The sequence below is a fragment of the Ruditapes philippinarum genome, unplaced genomic scaffold, assembly GCF_026571515.1.
Source record: "Ruditapes philippinarum isolate M1 unplaced genomic scaffold, ASM2657151v2 ctg1142_1_1_1_1, whole genome shotgun sequence".
Lineage (NCBI taxonomy): Eukaryota > Metazoa > Mollusca > Bivalvia > Venerida > Veneridae > Ruditapes > Ruditapes philippinarum.
Genome location: NW_026856769.1, coordinates 252,475 through 265,098, shown reverse-complemented (window position 1 = coordinate 265,098; position 12,624 = coordinate 252,475). Strand labels below are relative to the sequence as shown.

General features: G+C 32.6%; 1 protein-coding gene across 7 annotated transcripts in view; it reads left to right on the top strand.

Annotated features, from left to right (window-relative positions):
- LOC132747655 (protein mono-ADP-ribosyltransferase PARP14-like) overlaps positions 1 to 12,624 on the top strand; it is a 143,958-nt gene that overhangs the window by 15,337 nt on the left and 115,997 nt on the right. The gene's annotated exons all lie outside the window — the stretch shown is intronic.

Here is a 12,624-nt window from a genome sequence, read left to right as displayed (position 1 = left end):
GTATCTTTTCTCATTTTCAATTTCAATGATAGAGTATGTTTTATAAGTGGAAAACAAAATGCATGCTTAATTGTTTTGATAAATTATTTTCTAAAAAGACTGTTAATGTGTTTCCTGTAAGATATCACATACAGTATAACATTTTCTTACCAACACATGATCATGAAAATATTCGCAGCAAATCAACATATCAGGTCCCGATTGTTTCATACTAATGTGAAATTATGCCCACCCAAGTGTAATTGATGAGTTCACAGGTAAAGTAAAATAACTTTACATTTGCCAAAATTGTGTTTAATTTTATGTTATTCTGCGCAAATATAATTTATAATCCATGAAGATTTCTATAAATATCGGTCGGAATAATGGGAAATGTTCAATTGTTTTAAATGAGTGAGACGATTGTTTTATAATATCAGTAATTGCTAAGCAGTTTTCATTATCAGTAATTTGTCAGTAGACAAAATAGTTAGTTTTCAGTAAGTGAAGTTTGTCCCAGGGATCCATATGAATACTATATTGAACATAAACTTACAGATATTAAGATTATGGTATAATTAATGTACATTAAAGACATTTACCTTGTTTTCTGTCGGATTTTTACCTATTTTACAATCAGATATTTACTTATTACATGATATATTGTACAGGAAATAAACCAAGCAAAAGGGAAATGTCTTGTGGGAAATGTTTGTATACAAATAACTTCTAGTTTACAGCATTATTAATTATATTTCAAACATTAATACAGTTGCATTTGTAGAACGTATCCTATTGAATAAATTTATTCAATTTATCCATCTAATGATCACTATAATTTGGAAAAGTTGTGATTCCCCCAACACTTGTTTTTGTTTGAGAAATTTTGTTTAAAAAGTGACCACTTTTTCGGCGCCGCCCCATATTTAAAAGATACATAAAGGGGTTTCCAGAAGGGGATGTGTCCCCTTCTGATTGGGGGTTTCCCTCTCATCGCCAAGAAAATGTTTGAATTGTGAGCGGCTAAAAATGACCCTTGGTCAATTATAAGGTAACTTGTAACAAACGCTGAAAAGCCTTTGACTCTATCCCAATTCATTAAGAAGTTGCAGCACTTTGAAATCAATTTTGATGGAAAAAATCAACGCAAAATAGTGATTTTTTGGCACTTTTGAGATGTCCCCTCGTTGCCATGATAACAGGAAATTTAAGACTGATCATGTTTTCACCAAAACAACGGTCCAGTCAATATTTGTGCCAAATTTGATTGGTATTAAACAGTTTTTATAGCTTTATATCAACTTGAACTTGTAACGGGAGACTTTTCAATGAAAACAGCCATTTTTCACAAAATGCTCATGAGGTAATGGGTTAAATTACAAGATATATATTTGTAGTGAAGACTGTTCTTTTGATAGTTTCTCACAGTATATAAGCTTTTAATTAGAACATTAATTTCTGTATTTTTCCTCGTCATGATTTTTATTTACAATATGTTTATGATGGAAATTAATATATCACACACATTATCTGCAACATCATTTATAGTTTAATAATAAAGTTAACCAAAATTTTGGCTTAAGAAATACTATGCTTATCTTTGATTAAAATACTTTTATGGCAGAAATTTATTGAAATACATGTATTTAAAAAGAATGTACAAACTATGTATGGGAAGCTGCAAGTATAATTTTCATTTAAAAACTGCCATTTTTTACCTCAACTTTTTCTTTCAAAGAAAAAAATTTTAACAAAAAAAAAATATTTTCCGATTATTACCTATGTAACAAGTTCATATTAAAGATATTTCAATTGTTTAATCAGGTTTGAATAAAGTAATATAACATTTGATTGTGCTTTCTTATGAAACAAAAACAATCAAGACTTACTTTTAAAAAAGAACAAAAATTAGAAATAACATTAAGAATTGTGAAACTCGGAAAGCTGAGCTTGCCTGTAAACAATCGTGTATCTGTAATGGTTTCAGTGATGTCAAAGTTGTTTTGATTTTTTAGTAAATAAATGTACTCAGTGCATTAAATAGAGATAAGCTTGCTTGTAAATTTTCAAATGATATCACAGATAGACCAGTGTTAATGTAAATAAAAGTAGACTTCAAAACATTTTTTTAATAAAAATGGGCATAACTTCTGACTAAATGTCATAGAAGAGTTGTAGAACTTTGCCTCCTGTGCTTGCTTGTTAGAATCCATATACGAGGGTTGATCAATATATTCATGGACGCTACTAATAACTTAATAATTTATCAAGATATTATAACGAATTTTCGCTATTCAGGAGAAGAATTTAATGCTATTACAAATATTTTGTGCTTTTCAAAAAAAATCTCATTTTGTTGAGTTTATGTATCGCCAAAGCAACCCTATGCCGTACGAACGCCAGACATGGGGTAATCGTAATCGGTAATTTAATTTAATTTAATCGATTACAATTTTTTGAGTAATCACAGTAATCAGTAATCATAATTTTTTTTCTGTAATTTAATCATAATTTAATCAATTACATGACCAATTAATTAGTAATCACCATGATTACATGTATGATTACAATACATGTTAAGCTAAAAAAAATTGCTGAACAAACATACATTTAAAGGTTAAAAAAGTACCAGTGTCAATGCCTACTAATTGTCTTAGGTAGTGTAGGTGGATTAAATGCAGTCACCCAGGTCAGATTTGATGACACCTGTGTTTTAATAAGGTGATGAATCACTGACAGATTGACCCAATACATAAATGATTGTTTAGCTGGATTATTTTTTTTTTGTACATTTGTTGTATTGAAATGTTCAATAAAACGACAGTGTTGAACCATTGCATATCTTAACTTATGTACATGTAATCAGTAATCATAAATGTAATATCTGATTTCTCCTGTCAGTAATCAGTAATTTAATCAATTACAATGTCTAAATGGAGTAATCAGTAATTTAATTTAGTCAAGCATTTTGACAAATAATCATAATTTAATCGATTACAATTTTCAAGTAATCGCCCCATGTCTGACGAACGCCGCAGCTTAAAAAGAGATATATTTACCATTTTACAATACTTAAAAATTGTCCTTACTTTGGCGCGTTTCATTAAAATATGAACATGATGGCAACGTTCTTTCATATCGTTTATAGAACATTTTAAATTTCAAGTAAAAATACCTGTTCTGATTCTAATAACAATCAAAGTACTAGTGGTGTTACAAGTCAAAACAACTATGATTCCGTCGTGATTGTTTTCAGTTTTATATTACTTTTGCAGGAATCAAAAACCCAAATATATAATAAAAATTTCTAAAAATATATTGGATATATATTCATATTGTTCATTAAAAACGTGATAAATCTTTTAAGTTTTTAGTCTTTTGTTAAAGCTGCAAGCCTTCAGATGAGCAAAAATGATAATAATAATATCCGTCTGCTTGCAAAATTATAAAAACAACCAAGAAAATAGTTCTTACGAAATTTTGTCAATGCAAGCATTCATTTGCATATTACTGTAGATGTATTTTTTTCGCAATATTATCATCGTATCTTTACTGTGTGACTAACGTATCTAACATAAGTATGGATCTTTTTTCATTATGTGACCTTTTTTCTGGAAATTTACTTGGGTTATTTGTGTGGTTTGCAATATGTAAATTACTCTCTATGTTTACTTGGCAATATCTTACTTAGAAAATTTAATGAAGTCAGAATGAATCTGGATGAATCTTAATATATTTTGTCCTAAACGTTTGTCAATATCAATTATTGATAAGTCACCATAAAATGTCAATTTCTTGAAATACTAAGCTTAGTCAGCTCAACTTGACAACAAATAAATGATCAAAATGATCCTTTAAATGCTTAAAAAGGGCATAACATTGTTATATGCAAAATCAAGTTATAAAACTTAACCAGTTTACGTGCTTGTGACCTTTTCCTACATATTCTAAGTTTCAAAATATCTAAACATACTTGAATTACATTTTTGTAACATTAAGATTATTTTCCAAATAAAATATATTTGAAAGAATTATATCAATTGCTTATATACATTTTCAGTTTTCCCTCAAATATTCAAGTCTAAAAGATTAAACTTTTATCTTTCTTAAAGTAAGTTTGTGCGGTCTTAAAAAGTTGCCCCGTACATGCAACCAGAGATGTTATATTTTCGATCCTTAAAGGTCGTTCAGCACGGCATTATTGTTGTGTTTGTGGTATTTTTAGTTAAAACTATTTGGCATTATAGTTAGGTTGTTCCAATATTCCAACTTTAATTTTTTGAATTAGCCTTAGGATATGTTGCCTGCTTTTTAACGTTTTCTTTTGGTGTCTTATCTGTGATATGCAGGCTTCATATCTTCTGATCCCCTTTCAAAATTCCATTTTGTTTAGTTCCGCTCATTGTTTTTACGTTTTCTATTACTTTGGGACCATACGCTGCTTTTAATGGAATGGCACGGAAGTGTCACATTGAAGTTTCCATGCAAACCACCGCGGATGTTTCTAAATTCAAAATATCACAATGTTCGTGTTTAAATGTTAAATACTGCTTAAGCTGGTACTAGGGGGTGAGGACGGTAGTTTGCACTTGACAGTACCGTCCATGAACAGGCTCAATCAAACCGAACCTGTACCAATTTCAATTTTTGCCATTTTGGACTCTCTTTAGGGATTCTTATTTTCTCTATTTTAAATTCACATATTTTCGATTAAAAAAAAATCACTTCGTAGTAATTTCTATTTACTTGAATAAAATCTAAATGAATGAAACCAAAGAGAACAAGTGAACAATTTCTCTCTTGCACGTTGTCACCCATTATGCAATAGAAGGCAAATTGTTATGTACAAATACACGAAACAGTTGACGGTTAATAAGTCACATCTTTAATCATGTTCAACTTATTAAGTTACTACTAGTAATATCTTGAATCAATAAACGACACTAACAAGCGGCATTTTTCGAGAGATGTAGTGTTCAATTCATATCTTGCGGACAAATTTGATATTTTGCCACTTTAAATACATTTGCTCGGTTTTATGTTAGCGTAGACTTAAATTCGTGCATGTGTCCTAGCACGAAATACGTGAAAATGCATCCTACGTGATCAAAAATGATGCCACAGTAATTAAACGGTGTAATGATTGAAACAAATAATATGGGTTATCTTCCTAATAATCAAATTCTGAGTTATCAGTCCATGTAAGTAATTTTATTTTACTCTTTTAGGTCACTCTCTGTTGCGTTAAAGGGCTTCCCACATTGACCAATAAACACAAATTTAAAAATTACTATGAAAAGATAATAATAAACCTACAAAATCCCTTATGACACTTAAAAATAAATTTTAAGTTTCAAGTCATATCTGCCAAGTTTCAAAGGATATCGAGGGTGTACAGGACAAAGAGATTCTTACATGAAACACCCCATACTCTGTTGTTGTGCAGGATATACAAAATATCTTATTTGAATTTTCAAGACTGTAAAAATAAACATTTTCACTACATCTTTCTTCAGACCATACCATGCTCTCTGAAAATAGTTTAGATCTTTATACAGTAAATGAGCTATATTGTAAAGCAGTCATTACTTAAAATAATATTCTGCATCTAAAACTGGCACATTATTCAAACTCCATAGCTGTGTATATAACAAACTATACAACAGAGGGATGTTAGTAAAACCACACTTTTGAAAGCTCACCCTGTGAAGCAGTAATATGTCAGCTTAGATCATTGACTGACGAAATTGATATGTAATCGAATTAATGAAAGATTACAAACACATTATTATCTAAATCAGTATATCTCTAAATTTACATAGAAAAAGAGGGACGTCTAAAAATAATGACATATTACACTTAAAGTGTTTGCTTTAAGATGTACTTGCTTTCTATTTGTAGAAGGTTAAAAAACTTAAAAGCATAAACAGGTGATTATTATTGAAATGAGCACAATCAAGCATTTTGATAAAATAATGACCTTATACTGAGTAACATTAATGCATTGAAACTTACACTTAAACAACGCTCATCAAAATAAACAAGAAAAAGGCAACAATTTATAATGATCATGAATTTGTTTTTGTTAATACATCGAAAATGATTGTTTGTATCAAGTAATGAAGCCACTGGTAAGTACGAGTATACCTATAGAACCAACAGTTTTTGGTACAATTAATTGCAACAATTATCTTGCCCCTATAGTTATGTACCCGGGCATATAGTAATTGAACCGTCCGTCCATCTGTCTGTCCGTACAAAGTTAACCTAAAACGGCAAGTTGGATTTTTTAAGTACTACATTTACCAATGACTTCAAACTTTACACACTTACTTATCAACACAATGTACATGATCGGGGCAAGTTACATAACTATGGATTCTATGTTTACCAAGTTATTGCCCTTTTCAGCACTTAGAAAATGAATAATTGGTTAACCTAAAACGGCAAGTTGGATATATCTTAAGTTCTTTCTATAATAATAGCTTCATAGTTACCACACTTACTTATCAATACAAAATACATGATATTGCCAAGTTATATAACTGTGCTAACCATTTTCCCCAGTTATTTCCTTTTTATCACTTTGAAAATAGAGCCTTGCATGGTTAACCTATTCCGACATGTTGGATTTATCTTAAATTTCTTCTAATTACTTCATTTATTTTATGATTTCTTTCATATTTGGAAAGTGGGTACCTCAAATGGTCCTCTAATTTTTATGGAGTAAATGGGTCCCTAGCGTCAAGGTCAAGTTCACTGGTTTAATACCAGATTTTAACATTTTTGCTCATACAACTTTTACTTTTTAAGTTGATGTCATTCATGTTTAATACAAACTGATAAGGATGGTCATCTTCCATTGTGTTTAATTAGGGTTCATTTGGTCAAGGTCAAGGTCACCAATGTCAAAAATGTATTTTTATACTTTAACAGGTGTACTAACCTTATTCTATTGACAGATGTCTCTTATATTTGGTAAGAATATGAACATTTTTTTTTTCTTCGGGTGGAGTTAGGGTTCAGTTGGATTAAGGTCACCGGTGCTAAAAATAGATTTTGACACTTTGCTCATACAGTCTTTATTAGTCCCCTACCGGTTTACCGGAGGGGACTTTAGGTTTACCCTCCGTCCGTCTGTCCGTCCGTCTGTCCGTCTGTCTGTCCGTCCGTCTGTCTGTCACTCCGTCAGTCCGTCCGTCCACAAAACTGGATTCCGCGATAACTTGAAAAGTACTGAAAATATTTTTGTTTGTGATACTGTTTGTGAGCAGTTGACCTAGCAATGAATGGTAAAGGTGTGGCTAAATGTTCCGCTACGAAAAACCGGAAAGGTCCATGGCCCTTCAGAATGTTGATGGGGTTCTAACCGGTAGGGGACTTATGGATTGCTTGCAATACTATGATAATTGCTTGTTTATTGACAGATGTTTTTCATATTTGGAAGGAAGATAACTTGCATTGGCATTCTTCCTGCTGATTGAGGTAGGGGTCAGTTGGTCAAGGTCGCCAGTGCTTAAAATAGATTCTTACACTTTTGCCTATAGAGCCTTTATTTATTGATAAATCTATTTCATATTTGGCAGGATGATAACTTGCATGGTATTCTTCCCTTTTGATGGAGTTAGGGGTCAGTTGGGTCAAGGTCGCCAGTGCTAAAAATAGATTTTTACATTTTGCCCATACAGCCTTTATTTATTGACAGATGTATTTTATATTTGGTAGGTTGATAACTTACATGATATTTTTCCTTTGGATTGAGTTAGGGGTCAGTAGGGTCAAGGTCACAAGTGCTTAAATAAGATTGTTTCACTTTTGCTCATAGAGCCTTTATTTATGGACATATTTATTTTATATTTGGTTGGAAGATAACTTGCGTGTTTTTTTCTTAAGATTGAGTTATGGGTCAGTGGGTCAAAGTCAGGAAGGCCAATAATAGATTTCTACACATTTGCTAAAACATCCTTGATAAATTATTTATTAACTTACATTTTTCACAAGAACAAAACGCCATGACTCTGTTAAGTAACATAACTGTGTTTACATTCTTTTTTACTATTTTCCGTCCTTAACTGAGTGCATGGGTTAATATTTTTTGAAATATTGTTACTGACAAGAATCTTGGCATTTGTGTTTAACAAACACGTTCTTGTTTCTTCTATTATAAACACTGAAATGTGATCTTAACACTTAATACTAATCAAGAAGGCAATTATGACCCTATATCCCTGTATAAGTATGTAAAAGAGCTTTAAACTGAAGCTGCCAACATAATTACAAATACCTTAATGACACATGATATCATTATTTTTGAAAGAAAATAGATTATGGAAAAATTCATTTGATAAGTATAAGTGCTTGACAAAATGTTCTAATTGCTTTATTTAACATCTGACAATTTTGACGGGTTTAGAATATAGAGAGGTAACAAAAATACACTCAATTCCAGAGCTAACACATCACTAACTGCTTTTTTATACGCCCGTTTGAAAAACGGGACGTATTATGGGAACGCCCCTGGCAGGCGGTCGGTTGGGCGGGCGGGCGGGCGGGCGGCGTCCAATTTTGTCCGGAGCATATCTCCTACATGTATGGAGGGATTTTAATGAAACTTCATCGAAATGTTCACCACTATAAGGGGCAGTGTCGCGCACATAAGCCAGGTCTCTAGGTCAAAGGTCAAGGTCACACTTAGAGCTCATTGAAAAATGCTTGTCCGGAGCAAAACGTCCACATGTATAGAGGGATTTCAATATTACTTGGCACAAATGTTCACCATTGTGAGGCGGAGTGTCGCGCGCAAGATTCAGGTCCTTGCGGCCAAGGTCAAGGTCACACATAGAGGTCAAAGTTCAGATAAAAATATGAAAATGTGTATATGGACCATTTAGTCATCATTTATTGAGGGATTGTAACACAAATGGTCATTATCAAGACAATGGCTGTGATACATATAATTTAGGTCAATATATACAAGGTCAAGGTCACTAAAGATGATGAAATATCCAGATTTTGTCCGGAGCATATCTCCTACACGCATGTAGGGATTTTAATGAAATTTCATAGAAATGTTCACCATTATGAAAAGCCATGTCACGAACATGAACTAGGTCTTTAGATCAAAGGTCAAGGTCACACTAAGAGCTCATTGAAAAACGCTTGTCCGGAGCAAAACTTCCACATGCATAGCGGGATTTCAATATAACTTGGCACAAATGTTCACCATTGTGAGGCGGAGTGTCGCGCACAAAATTCAGGTCCCTGCAGCCAAGGTCAAGGTCACACATAGAGGTCAAAGTTTAGATAAAAATATGAAGATGTGTATAGGGACGATTTAATCATCATTTATTGAGGGATTGTAACACAAATGGTCATTATCATGACTACGGCTGTGACACATGTACTTTAGGTCAATATATGCAAGGTCAAGGTCACTAAAGATGGTGAAATATCCAGAATTTGTCTGGAGCATATCTCCTACATGTATTGAAGAATTTTTATAATACTTTATGGAAATGTTCACCACCATGATATGTATTGCTCCATGCATGATCCAGGTCTCCAGGTCAAAGGTCAAGGTCACACTTAGAGCTCATTGAAAAACGCTTGTCCGGAGCAAAACTTTTACATTCATAGGGGGATTTCAATATAACTTGGCACAAATGTTCACCATTGTGAGGCTGAGTGTCGCACGCAAAATTTAGATCCCTGCGACCAAAGTCAAGGTTACACATAGAGGTCAAAGTTCAGATAAAAATTTGAAGATGTGTATAGGGACCATTTAGTCATCATTTATTGATGGATTGTAGCACAAATGGTAACTATCATGACTACAGGTGTGACACATTTAATTTAGGTTAATATTTGCAAGGTCAAGGTCACTGGAGATGATTAAATATCCAGATGTTGTCCGGAGCATATTTTCTACATGCATGGAGGAATTTTAATGTTACTTTATAGAATTGTTTACCACCATGAGACGTAGTGCCCTGCACATGAACCAAGTCTCTAGGTCAAAGGTGAAGGTCACAGTTAGAGCTCATAGAAAAACGCTTGTCTGGAGCAAAACTTCTACATGCATAGAGGGATTTCAATATAATTTGGCACAAATGTTCATCATTGTGAGGCTGAGTGCCGTGCATAAAATTCAGGTCCCTGCGACCAAGGTCAAGGTCACACATCCTGTGCATATCTTCCCTACTGATTTGTTTTAAGGTGACAACAGACACTTTCCATGGTACTCACATAAATGTCATTTAAACCAAGTTTTTTAGTAATAATTGTTATTTATTTAATCTTTGTGCATTAAATATCGTTGATCATCATAAAAAATAACATATTTGAAAAAAATGCCTTTGTAAATGATTGATTTTGAATAAAAATCCTAAAATTTTAAATCGTCATATCAAAGTCATTTTTTATTTTTTTGTCATCAAACTTTTGGAAAATAACCATACTTATATTATCTGGGGAACCGTGTCTCAAATTTTTTCTATCTTTTCTCAAAAAAATATTACGTAACGTCAAACATTTTATGCGACTTTTTTCACCATACATATTACGTAATTAAAGATAATTAAGTCGCTGATTGAGCAAACAAAAATCCCTGACACGGTTCCCTCCGTAAATGAATTTCCTTTCATGTGCTTCAAACCGCATGTTAATTGCTTGATTATTAAAAAAGTTATGCCGATTCAAAGTTAGTCCGACCCGCATCAAACGAAGTGTCATAAATCGGCTGTTCTCTCTCGGACCCCTACGTTTCACGCTAAATAATTGCATAATACACAAATATCGCACCAGAGAGGGTCACAAGTTGCGGCAACATACTCTAACAACATTTTATGACCCAGTGACATCTGACCAATTAAAAAGCTGCTGATTAATATCAGTTTATAGCCGAAATTTCTTCAATTCTTAACGTGATTTACTGTTCGTCTGGTATCTGTCGCACATGTCACGTGACTATCGGTAAAATTTGAGGCACTATGTGGGGGAAATGGAACGCATTTGCGCACCGCTAGCGGGGTATTTTATTGTTTCCTTTTTGAAGTTTATTATTATTATCATCAGCATTATTATTGTATTATACCAGTGTCACTCTGCCTGTGTATGAAATTCCGTTAAAATATAAGATAAAATAACAAAAAACTGAGCTTCTGACAGTCTTTTAAAGTCCATTGTAGATGTATACAAATAAGAACGGGATATTATATATTTTTTTTCCACCAAATTGATAATGCTTCACATATTTTAATAGAAATAAAAGGTATTACTCGATCATTATGATCTGGCCTTCTTGACTTCTATTATCATGAATATCATCTATGCACGGCATAGAGATCCAGTTTCTACCGGGATAGACAATAAATTTTATACTTTGTCCCAGGTTTATTAGTACTGTGTTCGATTTAGTGGCGGACAATTTATTCAAAGCATTCACTGGTAATATATTTTAATATCTTTTTTTATTGATTCATAGAGAAATAATCATCCTTAGACAATGGTAAAAATGGTTTAGAAATTGGTCATGGACCCCTTACCACAAGTCAAATAGGCGTTCACATAAATTATGTCTGTTATTTTGTTGTTGTTTTACTAGACATTGTTAGAAAACTAGTTTGAATGTAAAGCAATCCCTTGAATCAGTACAAAAGTCCATAAAGTCAATGTAATATCTATCAGATTAACAGGATAAACAAATTATTTTTTCACACATTATGGATATTTTAGCAACTACATTTTTTAATCAACCCCGTGGTCGTGCGATTTACAGCTATGCTTAATTACTTATGTTACATACATTATGTTAAGTACATTTCTTAATTTATATAAAAAAAGGCTAAATAAAATGTAGACGATAAAATGTTGAGATATTCATAAAGATGTACGGTATTTGTACGATACATGTATTACGAGTAGTATGGAGCGGTAATTCACGGATATATGGAACTACCGATTTCCCTCATTGATGCCCCAACAGGGGGCGGAGCGTTATCGATAATTGACAGGTTACGCGAATAGCAGATACAAATGGGATAGGTACCGTTTTAAAACGTTTAAAAACACATTTTTTGGACTAACTGCTTCAAAAATTAAATCACGAATGTTTTCAAAAAAGGTTAATAAATTTAGTAAGCAAAAAATCTCTTTTTAGGTATTTTCAGTGATAATTGACTCCGTTGTCACCTTAAGGTTCATTTAACAACACAGTGCCAAGAATAAAAACTTGCTTGCTAGATAACACTTATCCATAATGCCCCCATCTCCATCTAAAGCTTTCGTAAACGGGCGTATTTTGTGACTATGGCACCCTTGTTTAAATATAATTAGAGACATCTTGGACAAAGTGCGTTTAAATTTGAAATAAGAATAAATCAACAAATCATGCGTAAGGGATAAAAACATTCTTAACAGTCACTTAAAATGTTTAGACACAATATCAGTGCCTCCTAACTTTAATGTAGATAATGCTTGAAATATTAATCACAACAGGAATACAGGTTTTAACCCATTTTTTCTGTGAATTCAGGCATATAACTTCTTCAAACCCCTCACCTCTCACCCCATTGCATACACCAACTTAAATTATTTTGCAAGTTTTGACGTATATAGTCTAAGATATGTTATGCAAGTTTAAGGCAT